The sequence below is a fragment of the Hyperolius riggenbachi genome, chromosome 5 (assembly GCF_040937935.1).
Source record: "Hyperolius riggenbachi isolate aHypRig1 chromosome 5, aHypRig1.pri, whole genome shotgun sequence".
NCBI classification, from domain to species: Eukaryota; Metazoa; Chordata; class Amphibia; order Anura; family Hyperoliidae; genus Hyperolius; species Hyperolius riggenbachi.
The window spans coordinates 153,580,114-153,593,051 of NC_090650.1; the positions used below are offsets into that span (position 1 = coordinate 153,580,114).

The 12,938-nt window shown below is 41.5% G+C and overlaps 1 protein-coding gene and 1 long non-coding RNA gene across 6 annotated transcripts in view; one reads left to right on the forward strand and one right to left on the reverse strand.

Annotated features, from left to right (window-relative positions):
* The window catches only part of SUGCT (succinyl-CoA:glutarate-CoA transferase), a 1,486,943-nt gene that overhangs the window by 588,336 nt on the left and 885,669 nt on the right, over nucleotides 1–12,938 (reverse strand). The window lies entirely within an intron of this gene.
* Nucleotides 35–12,938, forward strand: part of LOC137518477 (uncharacterized) — a 138,489-nt gene continuing 125,585 nt past the window's right edge. For both annotated transcript variants that reach the window (XR_011020828.1, XR_011020827.1), the window contains exons 1-2: nucleotides 35–233; nucleotides 3,708–3,777. This is a non-coding gene — a long non-coding RNA (uncharacterized lncRNA). The remainder of the gene's footprint in view (nucleotides 234–3,707; nucleotides 3,778–12,938) is intronic.

Here is a 12,938-nt window from a genome sequence, read left to right on the forward strand (position 1 = left end):
GTTCTCCTCACAGATTTTCAGTCAGTCAGGAGGCGGCGGTGAGGGAGGAAGGAGGACAGTGAGAGCAGCTGCACACAGCCACCCCATGAGGCAAAGAGGGTGCCCAGCGGCAGCATCCAGACCACCAGCAGAGCGGGGGCAGCAGTGTCAGAGCCCAGGCAGTGACCGGAGACCGTGTTAAAGATACAGCAGGCAAGATCCAGGCGAGCGCAGGAGGAGAGAGACCCTGTCAGGTCAGATGAGTATAGGCCTTGCGCCAGCATAAGCCACAAGTGTGTTCAGAAAGGGCCAGCGTTCAGTGGAGGTTTTCTAAAGATAGAGACAGATAACACAAGTTACTGAAGGGCATATTCTGATGAAAGTGGTGTGACTAAAATCTGCCTGTCTGATAAAGCCTTAAAGAGACAGTGACATTGTGATGATAATCAGTTTATTAATGCAAGATAGTGCTGCTCTGCCAGATAACAGAGACTGTAACTAAGTACATTAAGTGTGAGTGCATTTTTGTCATCAGGAAAGTGATCACAGCCTCTTATAGCCCCCTCAGAACTAACACAGTAAGCCGCTCGCAGTGATCCTGACTCAGAGACATTTTTCCTGTCAGTCTGCTCAGTTCAATAGTCATCCGTTCATCAGTTGATTTGTTCTGCAGTGTTTACTAAAAGCCTGATTTAAAGAGAACCAGAGACGAAGCACCCTCATGTATGTTATTACATTTATCAGTGGGTACATCATGACAGTAAACACCTACCCTGCTTTTAGTTTCATTCTTATCTACTTAATTAGTCTATTATCAGCTGTGATAAGAATCCCCGACTGGCTCAGGCTAGGTTTGACCTGGAATCATTATAGCTCTTCTGTGGAGTCTTTTCAAGCCCAAGCCTGCCACCTCCTGGCTCAGATTTCCTGCTTTGCATACTGAGAGCTGTGATGACATGGGAGGGGCTGCTCCTGCTGAGAGAGAATCAAGTGTGGCTGCAATATGATCTGTGTGCTCTGTGTGCACTCTGCATAGATAATGATGATGACTGCAGTTTCATTCCTATGAGAGACACTTCCTACAGGCAGCTGCACATCATACCAAAATAAAAGCACACAGATGAAAGGCTGCAGCAGCCTTTCTCATATAGCCTAGATAGCAGCATAGTCTCATATAGCCTAGACAGCACATCCAGAACAACTCATAACCCGGAACCAGAAGGGATATGAGCCGGCGGCCATATTTGATTTTTCCTGGAGCAATAATGGATAAAAAAACACTAAAAAAGTCACACCAGAGCGGCGAAATTATCAGGTAGAGCATTTATTATTTACAAGCTATCGACTGATATGTTTATTTTGTGTGAAACGTTCATCTCTGGTTCCCTTTAAGAAGTGAACCAAAATGTTTTTTTTGTGTTATTGGAGTGCACGGCCTGAGAGAGAGAAAGAGAGCAAAAGCCGTGGAAATAAACAGAACCTGCCAGTGAGAAACAATTAAGTCTGTTAACCTTTCAGCATTAAAAAAGAAGATTGGAGGAGGAGTTTTACTGCATCTTGTGTTAATAACTGAACTACAGTGACAGGCGGAGTGACAATTGTCAGAGATAAATAGTCAACAGAGTGGAGATACAAGTTTTGCAAGATAACAAAATTAGAGCTTATTCAGCATAAAATTCAAATAGCAAAGAAAAAAAGAGTTCTATTGAAGGAGTGAGATAATGATGGTATAGCTGGGTGCATTGGTCAATTTTGTGCTTTTATTTTGTTTTATTTTTATTGCTCTAACCCTTTTTGATTATTTGATTCTTTCTTTATTTTGTTTATTATTTTGGGAAGTCCCTATCCAAACAAGTGGTGCCTAAGAGATACAGTAGTTTGAGTATTGCAGTATATAGAGTAAAAGTCGGACATCTTCTGAGTAAAGTGAACATTAATTTGGATGCCAAATTGCCAACCAACGAACTGTGGAAATTGCTTCAGTACCATAGAAAAGAGAGTGACAAGTCCCCTAAGGTTTTGCTGAGGAATACCTTAGCTTGGACTTGGCTACAAGGGACTGAGACTGTATAGGAACTGAATTGCTCAGTAGACCTGTCCCCTACCCAAGCCCCTATACCTCAGTGAATGGTACTGTGATAAAAAAAAGTGTTGTACTGTAAAGTGGTTCATGATTGTACAAGAAGATCTGTTGTAGCTCAATTTTATTTAAAAGTTTACGTGTAACTTAACTTTTTTATTCCGCAGCTTTTACAAGTGCACCGGCTGTGAAGAGGAGAAGATTATTATTTTTGACCTGTGATGTGCAAGGAAAGTGTATTTTTGTGTTGAGAGTTACTGGTTGAGAAAAGTGTCTGGTGGATTCCTCTCAGCAGGGGCCGAGTGCTAAGGATAAATCGGGTTACATGAGGACTGGCAACCCAACTTGCAGAACTGACAAAAAGAGACTAATGTGACGGGACTAACCAGACTTCTGTGACAGGACTGGCATGACAGGACTGGCATGACAAGATTGACTGACAGGCATAACAGGGCTGGTATGACAGAACTGGTATGAAAGGACTGATATGACAGGACTGATTAACAGACTGAAATGACAGGACTGATTGACAGGCTGGCGTGACAGGACTGACAGACTGGCTGGCGTAACAGATCTGACAGACTGACTGGTGGTACAATACAGTGTGGAAACAAGCCACAGCTGCTATTACATAACAGCACCAGAGGACAGCATGTGAGAAAGGCGTGTCAGGAAAGGGTGCATTCCATACAGGGAGGCCTCCACCTAACCCTGGACCCGGTGAGCATGACAGAAGGTGCACATGCGTGTGGACACAGCCAGCTTTAGGGGAAAGTGCACACAGCCACACGTCCATCCTATGCGCTCCGGGCCAGCAGTGACAGCTGGGGGCTAATTATCTCCTTTAAGGGGCCAATCAGGTATATCTGCTGTGGCAGCCTATTGGCTGCTGGAATGTGAGGTCTCCCCTGATTGGTGTGCTTTCCTATAAAGTTCTGCCCCCGGCCTATTCACCTTGAAAGTGATGGCATTTGTAGAGTATCTAACTGCTACGAGTGCTTCTTTCATTGTGGCTTTTTCCTGAGCTCTTGGTTTGATTGTCATCTGATCTCTGTGTACGACCCTGAACTGTTTGAGTCTTCTACCTGCCTGTGTCTTGCCTAGTGGGGTTCTGGCGGAAACTTTGCCTTTGGTCTTTTAGTTCCTAAAGCTTGGAACCTTGGGTGTAACTGTGTGCTGGGATGATGTATAAAGTCTCCCGAGGCTGAGTGGGGATGCTCCACATAGGGTGAAGACTTGGGGCATAGGGACTGAATAGAAGGCAAAAAGGATCTGTCAGCCTTAAACTTAAGCCCAATCTACACTCTACGATTCTTTGTGCCCAATCTACACTATACGATTCTTTGAGCGATTCAATTACGATTCTACTTACGATCCGATTAAATCCAACATGTCCGATCGGGATTCGATTCAACTCGATTTGCCATTGCAAAATAATGGCAAATCGAAATGAATCGAAATCCCGATCGGACATGTCAGATTTAATCGGACCGTAAATAGAATCATAATCGAATCGCACAAAGAATTGTATCATGTAGATGGGGCTTTATGTGACAATTTACCTAAGCCCTTTGACTTTCAGATTTATCTACTCACTTTGGTTAGGCTATGCAGTAAAATCACACTGCTTATGTTTCAACCAGTACAGAACCAAAATTGTAGTCCCTGAGGATGAAGAAAAAGAACACAGCATCTTTTCTATGAGCTGCACAAGTAAGGTAAGTAAAAGAAAAAACTGTGTTCAGTAGCTATGGTTGCATATTAATTATGTTGTTCCTAATGACTAGAATATTAAGCATTTATACTAAATGTTCCTTTACTTATACTATGAAAATGTTTCTTTTCCAGCAATAGTAGATTGTTAATAAAAGTTCATTTTAACCACTTCCCCTCGAAGGGTTTTTCCCCTTAAAAAAACAGAGCAATTTTCACCCGTCAGCGCTCCTTCCATTCATTCACATATAACTTTATTACTACTTATCACAACGAAACAATCTATATCTTGTTTTTTTCGCCACTGATTAGGCTTTCTTTGAGGGGTACTTTTTGCTAAGAATTATTTTATTCTAACTCAGTTTTAATGGGAATAATAAGAAAAAAATTGTAAAAATTCATTATTTCTCAGTTTTCGGCCATTATAGTTTCAAAATAAAACATGCTACCGTAATTAAAACCCACACATTTTATTTGCCCATTTGTCTCGGTTATTGCAACGTTTAAAATTTTCCCCTAGTACAATGTATGGCGCCAATATTTTATTTGGAAATAAAGATGCATTTTTTCAGTTTTGCGTCTATCCCTAATTACATGCCCATAATTTATAAAGTAATTGTAGTATACAGTTTTTATATACATATTAAAAAAGTTCAGTCCCTAAGGTAACTATTTATGTATTTTTTTTTGTTATTTTTTTTAATTAAAAAAAAAAAGGTAACTTTAGGGGAGTGTGGGAGGTCAGGGGTTAAATTAAAAAGAAAAAAAAGGTAACTAGGGATCATTAACTGAAAAATAAGGGGGGGATGTAATATTACAATTTGGCCACAAGATGTCCTCAGTGGTGACTTCAGCTTACCGTACTATTAGTACGGAAACACCACGTGGACGGGATTTATGAATGGTAGAGCCGTCTGAATAGACGGCTGCGGCCAATCACAGGGGGACTTAGATCAATGAATGGGATTTGTTTTCCCATTCATTGATCTAGCGGCTAATGATTGTCGGTAATGAGCGGCGGTACCAAGCGCGGGGGGGTGGGGGGTGAGCGAGGGGGGGGGGGGGGCGCAGCAGGTGGGATGTAGTAGCTACGCCCCTGCACAGAGTTGTGGCATTTTGCAGAGGCGTAGTTACTCGTCAGGCAGAGGGGAAGTGGTTAAGCCACATTTTGGTAGCCTACTGGGAAAAATACCCTTAACTGTCTGTGAATATTATAGACAAAACTAAAGCCAAACTAGAAAAAGTGTCACCTATGGTCCTGACGTTATTTTTATCCATTCTATGCCAGTTCATATGCGAACAGCTAATTTGGCTATCTATACTGGGGAAGGGGGCTGCCTAATACTGGGGACACATCTGGCTACCTATAATGGGTAGGAGCACTACCTAATACTGTGGAGAGAGGCTATCCAATACGGGATGCTCATCTAGCTATAAATACTGAGGAGGGCGGCTACCAAATACTGGGGGCACATCTGGTTACCTATACTGGGGTGTGGGATAACTAATACTAAGGGCTCAATGCAATTTTTAGTTAATTCATAAAGACTGAGGCTGGTGTATTAACCTATGAGGTATTTTGAAAACCACATGTGTTATATTAAGGATTCCATGTGGTATTTGAATCATTATGGCAGTGCATGGGAAATGGAAGCCAGCTGTGATATGATTAACATATGTTATTATATTGACATGTAATGTGTATTGCTTTAAATCTTGCAAAGAATAATGTGTTATATGTATAAAAATGTGTGATGATTAGAGATCATTTAAAAGAAAAATCCTAAATGTAAGAACCTTTGTTACCATCAAGCCTGCCCATTGTCAATCTTGATCAATTTCTACTCAATCTTGTAGCTCTGTGCTATTAAGTGAAATTATGAACATGTCATTTTATTACATTTCATTTTTTTTTTACGTTTTAAATAACTACTTAACTCTTCCCCAATTCCCATCCTATCTCCTTGTGGGAACAGTCATTCTAAATTGGCATTTGAAAACATATAGTAAAATCAGTCTGTTTTGTTTTTTATATTAATATTTTGATTTAATACATGCAATAAAGCTTTGTGAATTGAGCCAATGAAAAACAAAATACAAAAAGACTAGCTTTTAAGACTTATTACTAATAGGGTCAGGGTGTATGAGAACCTTTAGGGGCATATAATTTAGAACTGACAATGCTGCCCCAGTCAAAACATTTGCAGCAGCAGCACCTCCTATTTGCTTTGTACCTTCCCCCCCCTGTGTTTGTGTGGGTTACCTCTGGGCACTCTGGTTTCCTCCCATCCCAAAAATACACAGATAGATTAATTGCCCCCCCCCCCTTCCTTAAATTGGCCCTAGGCTATGATGGACTATGGTAAGGATTACATTGTGAGTCCATCTGAGGGACAGTTAGTGACCAGACTATATACTGCATATACTCTGTAAAAACTTGCAGAAGTTATTGGCACTATTTAAAAAACAACCATAATAATAATAATTTTGCTGTACACAGCCTGCACACTTTAATATCACTGGTCCGGCTACTCTACTACGCCTTGGGGACTTATTTGGAAGAGAATCAGACAGTGGACTTGCCTACGACGCTTGCCCATTTGACAACTGACTGACATCAGTACTGGCTGACATTAGTACTGGTGCAGAAGTGAAGTGATGACTTCACCAGTAGGTGTGACCAATACAGGTGTATGCACGGGAGGCAGACCCATGGAAGAAGTGTGTCAGGAGGGGAAAGGCATAAAAATCAGGATTCTCCAGGTCTCAAGAGTCATATTCTGATCTAAATATGGCAATCTGCCCAGGCTCAATAAAGCTTCATATGAATCATATGAGTCATTTGAAAAGGCTAGAGCAGCCTTTCTCAACCTTTCTACCCTGGAGGAACCCTGCAAATAACTTTTGGATCTCAAGGAACCCCTGCAAACAAATTTTTGATGTTGAGCAACCCCTGCATTTATTTTGCAGGAGGCATGGTTTTTAAAAGTATTTATTTCACTACCCCCTATTACACTGCCACTCGTTATACTGTCTACTGAGCTCCCAATTTAGTGCTTCTTGTTACAGTTCTACCTATTATAGTGTGCTTTATTATACTTCGGCCACAATGGGGAGAAATGCCAAGGAACCCCTGCAGAGTACTCAAGGAACCCTGAATGAGAAAGCCTGGGCTAGAGGATTATTCAAACAGGGGAGAAGGGGGCTACTTCAAATGCTGACTGCATCAACACTGTCAACTCTACCATTCAGGCCCGGATTTATATCACAGGAGCCTATAGGCACAAATGTTCTGGCACCCTAGACTTCACCCTCTTGGAACCAACAAACCCCCTCTGAACCGAACTGCAAGTGTGCAGGCTGGCCCAGGTGTCACATGTTTCCTACTTCCCCTGCTAGTCAACATAGGAGGCCACAGGGGTCCCTTCATTTTAGGGAGCCAGAGTAACTTATCTTTTATGCTCCGCTCGGGATTCTGCACAGGGAAGGAGGGAGGCAGGTGCTTGGGGCCAGGAGGGAGCCACCTCTCCATCATGAGGCGTCTGTAGGCATGCGCCTACAGTGCCTTATGGAAAATCCGGCCCTGCTAGCATTAGATATCACTCAGGGATTGTTCACCCTATGGGCTTGATTCACTAAACCGTGATAACTCATATCACGGCCGCGCTAGCGTTTTGCACACATAACGCGTAACGGTTTATGCTCAAAAATGCAAATTTTTCGCGCACAACAGCGTATTTTCACGTGCAAGCGCACACACAAATTTGTGTTTGTGTGCATAAACCATTACGCGGGTTATAATGCACGCAAAACACTAGTGCAGCCGTGATATGAGTTATCACGGGTTAGTGAATCAAGTCTCATTTTTTGACTGCACAGAAGCTAAGTTCCGCCCATAAAAGAAAACTGCCCGGGCATTTTTCCCCTGATACTGTGCAAAGCATGATGGTATTTCTGATGTTGTTGTTCTCCTTGTCTAGCAACAGGGAGGGGTGATCAGGATCAGCTCCCTGTCACCTCCTTTCAACCAAAAAGATGGCTGCCCCCATGAAATCGAAAATTTTCCTGTTCTTTTAAAACAGGGTGGATAAGAGATTGCATTACCTATCTATTTTAAGTAACATAACTAATGTAACTTAATGACAGTATGTTTGTTTAGGCTGAAGTTCCTCTTTAAACTGTGGCAGTTGTCTACACTTCTAAAGTGATAAAGCTGTAATGATTTGTCACTGGTTCACTGTCTGTTACACAAAACTCTACAGGTCTGCTTTGGTGGCCTTTCAGAGCATAGCCCAGGTGCCCAGATTGCAGTGGATACATATAAAAAGTTTTACTACTTTCAAGCGTTGCCATGAACATATAGATTATTAGTTTCAGTAAAATGTTCATTAACGTACTCAGTGACAACCTTTCTGGGGTTTGTAGTCCTTCAGATTTTCCTTACATTAATTGTGTCTGCCAGATATATGTTTTATATTTGGATGGATAGCTTTGAGATTCCAGAAACTGGTAACAGGTTTCCATACACTGAGTTTACAGGAGGCAGTGAAAAGTAAAACAAGATGTAGCTAGAGAGGACTGCTTGCCACATGATTGGCTGCTGTGTTATTTGTTTAGGCATTTATTGCTTCAGTGATCCAAAACCTGTGGAGTGTTTGTCATGCAACTGGTTCTTTGTTTAGAATCCACAATAATTTGCAAATGTTTCCCTTCACTGAAACCACCATTGGTGATTAACGGCTGAGCGGAACAGTACGTTTAAATCTATGAACAAAATACCTTGCTGAAAGGAGGTCATTAAAACTATTTTTGGTTCCTTAATTATTTATTTAACTGTGGCACTGACAACAGCCTTAAAGTGTCCTTGTCACATTTCCATACATGATGAAATAAACTCAGATTTGTGAAACATTTTAGCTTAGTAAGGCTGCATGCCTCAATTCAAAGCAATAAGGGTTATTCACTAACTATCAATCATCTGTCTCTTTTCTAATGAAAAGTGGCTGGGCGGCTTGGAGTATACTAATGTTAAGTAGCCATATGCCTCCAGATGCAACATCTAAGTAACCACAAGTCTCCAGGAAAAAAAAAAGTGGCCATCTTCCCCAAGATAAAATAATTAATGAGTAGTCATGAGCCCCTTAATATCAGTATTAGTTAGCCAGATGCGCCCCAGACACACAGCCGTATTAGGTAGCTCTGTTAGTTCCCAGATAGCAGTATTAGGAAGCCATGTATGACATCTCCCAATGTTAGTTTTAGGAAGCCAGGCATCCTCCTAGATATTAGCCAAATGTGTCCCCCAAATAACATGAGGTAGTCAGATGTGCTTCCAATACTATTAGGTAACCAGACGTACCCCTAGTTTTAGGTAGTTAAAGGTACCTCCGGTATTAAATAGCCAGATGAAACCCCCAGTATCTGGTATTTTAAGGGTAGCCCCCTCCCCCAGTAACAGGTACTCAAAAGTGCTCCCAGTATTAGGTAGTTAGAGGCTAACCAAAGTTTTAGATAGCCAGAGATGCCCCCAGTCCGACTAGGTGCCCGCAGTATTAAGTAGCCAGAGGTGCTCACAAGTAATAGGTAGCTAGAGGTGCCCTCACGTATTAAGTAGCCAAAGGTACCCATTAGTATTAGATAGCAAGAGGTGCCACCAGTATTAGGTAGCTAGAATTGCCCCCCCCCCCCTCTTATATTAAGTAACTAGATATGCCTCCCATTATTAGGTATTCAGAGCCATCACTCCTTCCCCATATTTATTAGCCAGATGCACCCAACATGTATTAAGTAGCCAGAGGTGTCCCCAAGTATTAGGAAGCCAGAGGTATCCCCCCATCATTAAGTAGTCAAATTGAGTAAAGAAATACCTCACCCTAATCACATTCCCTCAACAAACCTTCCCTTCGGTCTTGTCAAGTTGCTGTCCCTATGGTTTCAGCAGCATCTGTCATAACATAACCCACCAGGTGAGCCAATGGGTCACATCATGGGAAATTTTGCTACAGCCATGGAAATGAGACGCTGGACAAGGCTAAAGGGCGTTCACATCACTAGAGTACGGAATAGGTGAGTTAGCCTCCCCTCTACACTCGTGAGTCTGCAGTAGAGGGGGCCTACTGCAAGTTTTCATGAGGACTGCAAGACTGAGGTTTATTGGGGGTGGGCACAATGATTGCCAGCTGGCACAAGTGCACTGGGTGTAATGATAGCAGCAATTGTTATGGGGAGGGTGATGGTAGCCACATTTGTTGTGGGAAGGAGGAGGGAGTTATGATGGTAACACATATTGTGCGAGGAAGGAGGGAGGACTCATAGAATTTTTCTGGGTGTTCCAATGATATGTAGTTACACCGATGACAATAAGAATACTGAAATTTTATGTACAAGGAAAGAGAAAGCAACCAATACATGGTGGAGGTTCAACTCTCAAGCATGGGCAGCACGGTGGCATAGTGGTTAGCGCTCTCGCCTTGCAAGCGCCTTGCTTGCCATACATGCACTACACGATACATATATATGACTATGGTAGGGAATAGATTGTGAGCCCCTCTGAGGGACAGTTAGTGACAAGACAATATACTCTGTACAGCACTGCGTGATATGTCGGCACTATATAAATACTTAAATAAATATGCCTAAACTGTGCCCAGCATTATTTTCTTTTTCCAAGTACAGGTTTGCAAATTGACTTATCAGCACATGCTTTAGAAGCATTTGCTTATTGGGCTGGATCAGACAGACACAGAACATTCATATTGCGCTTTTCTCCAGGTAGACTCAAAGTGCCAGAGCTGCAGCCACTAGGACGCGCTCTATAGGCAGTAGCAGTGTTAGAGAGTCTTGCCCAAGGTCTCCTACTGAATAGATGCTGGCTAACTGAACAGGCAGAGCCAATATTAAAACCCTGGTCTCCTGTGTCAGAGGTGGAGCCCTTAACCATTACACTATCCAGCCACTGAACATTCCATACAGTTCAGGTAATAAACAGATGTTTTAAAGTTTATTTGGTGTCTGAAGTGGTTAAAGAAGTCAGTTGAAAAAAAGTATGATTTCTAGTTTCGAAAATCTATCTTGATCTTTAATAGAACATTTTAAAAAAATTACTTTACAACATCTAATTTTTTTCCCTACATGCATACATTTGCCTCTAAAAATATATTTTAATCTCTATTTCCAAGGAGCAAAATGATCAGTAAACTCCTAAATTAGCAATGATTTTTACAACGTTAGGGTTAATGTCACTTTAATAGCCACCTATTAGAATTGTGTGGTTCTGGATTTAATTATTATGCAACAATATGTGCAAACTTTTGCTTGTAGGGAAACACTGCACATAAGAAACTGCCTTGACATGAAAAATGTATTACTCACCCAGACTCAAACTTAAAAAAGCATGTATAAATTATTTTTGCATTTATACAAAACCCAAAGGAATCACACTTGAAGACATTTCAAAAGCTACCATGGATTATGCAATGGTCAGGGTTTGCCACAGGCAAAGCAGCAGTAATATATTAGCATGTGAATTTTGTGGTTGTTTCTAGCTGTCAAGTCCCCTGGTAATTGTTCCAGCACAGTTCCAGGGAGCTATATAACAAGTGTCTGGTTTTTATGGTTAAAGATAACATTTTCTCAGGGGTTCTGACAGTACTAGTTCATTTCCGGTGAGAGGGACGTACTTCCAGAGTCAACCAAACATGAGGAACTTAATGCCCAATCCACTTAACTTAAACATTTGTCATCACATTTGAAAATGTTTAACATTTCCCATAGCATTTACTTAACATACATGGCCTTTGTACCGCATGAAAACTACTGTTTTACCAGACATTTACTTGCAACCAATGTTCATTATTCAGAAGGTACTAGAAGGTACTTCTAGACTAAAATACAGTGCTGGAATATTAAAATAAATGCAAATTTAAAAATGCCCCGTTATGTCGCTAAAAATAATAAATATTTTTGTAATCATTTTTTTCTAACTAGTATTGTATATGATACTGATAAAGTTTTAATTTGCTCAGGCCTTTTTGAAGGGTTAGCTTTCAGAAAGGAGGAACAAGACAGAAGCTGAGCCTGAAATAAGATAGTACCAAGACCAGTCCCTACTCACAGAACCATTCCTAGTAATCTGGTGCGCCAGGCAAGACAAGCCAATCCCACCCCACGCGTAAATGAAATAAAGGCAAGAAGGAAAAATAACGTAGCTGGATAACATATTGGCCGTGCTGGATATCTAAATCTCATTAACTAAAAAGTTTGTTTTCAAGTGGGCATGGAGTGAAACTGAAAAAATGTAAACGATAAGTACCACTTTAACTATTTCAGCCCACGAGTATTTTTCACCTTATGGACAAGAAGAATTTTCACATTTCAGCGCTCCTCCCTTTCATTCCCCAATAACTTTATCACTACTTATAACAACAAAATGATCAGTACCTTGTCTTTTCCGCCACCAATTAGGCTTTCTTTGTGTGGTACATTATGCTAAGAATTATTTTATTCTAAATGCATTATAATGCGAATAATACAAAAAAATTGAAAAAAAATCATTATTTCTGTTTATAGCTATTAAAGCAGGGGTCTCAAACTCAATTTACCTGGGGGCCGCAGGAGGCAAAGTCAGGATGAGGCTGGGCCGCATAAGGAATTTCACAATCGCAGCGCATCGCCGCCTCTGCCCACCCCTCTCACTCTTCCTTCACAGAGAGGGGTGGGGAGAGGCGGCGATCCGTGCGGCGATTGACGTCAGGAGGGGCAAAGCTGAAGCTGAAAGCTCTGCCCCTTCCAGGAAATGCCGGCGGATTGCCCCCCGGGCGATTTGGGGGCTCTGCAGCCCTCGTTTAGCGGCGGGGATGCGGCGGATTACTTGGGAGCACTGAAGTGAACTATAAGGAAGCTTTTGCCGGCGACGGCCACAAAATATTGTATTGAGGGCCGCAAATGGCCCGCGGGCCGCGAGTTTGAGACCCCTGTAATAAAGTTTTAAAATATACATTGCAACATAAAAATGATATCCCTAGTATAATGTATAGTGACACTATTTTATTTGGAAATAAAGGTGCATTTTTTCAGTTTTACACCCATCACTAATTTTTAACCCATATTTTAATAATATTATGCCCTCTTGACATACATATTAAAAAAATATTTCCTAAAGTCAGTA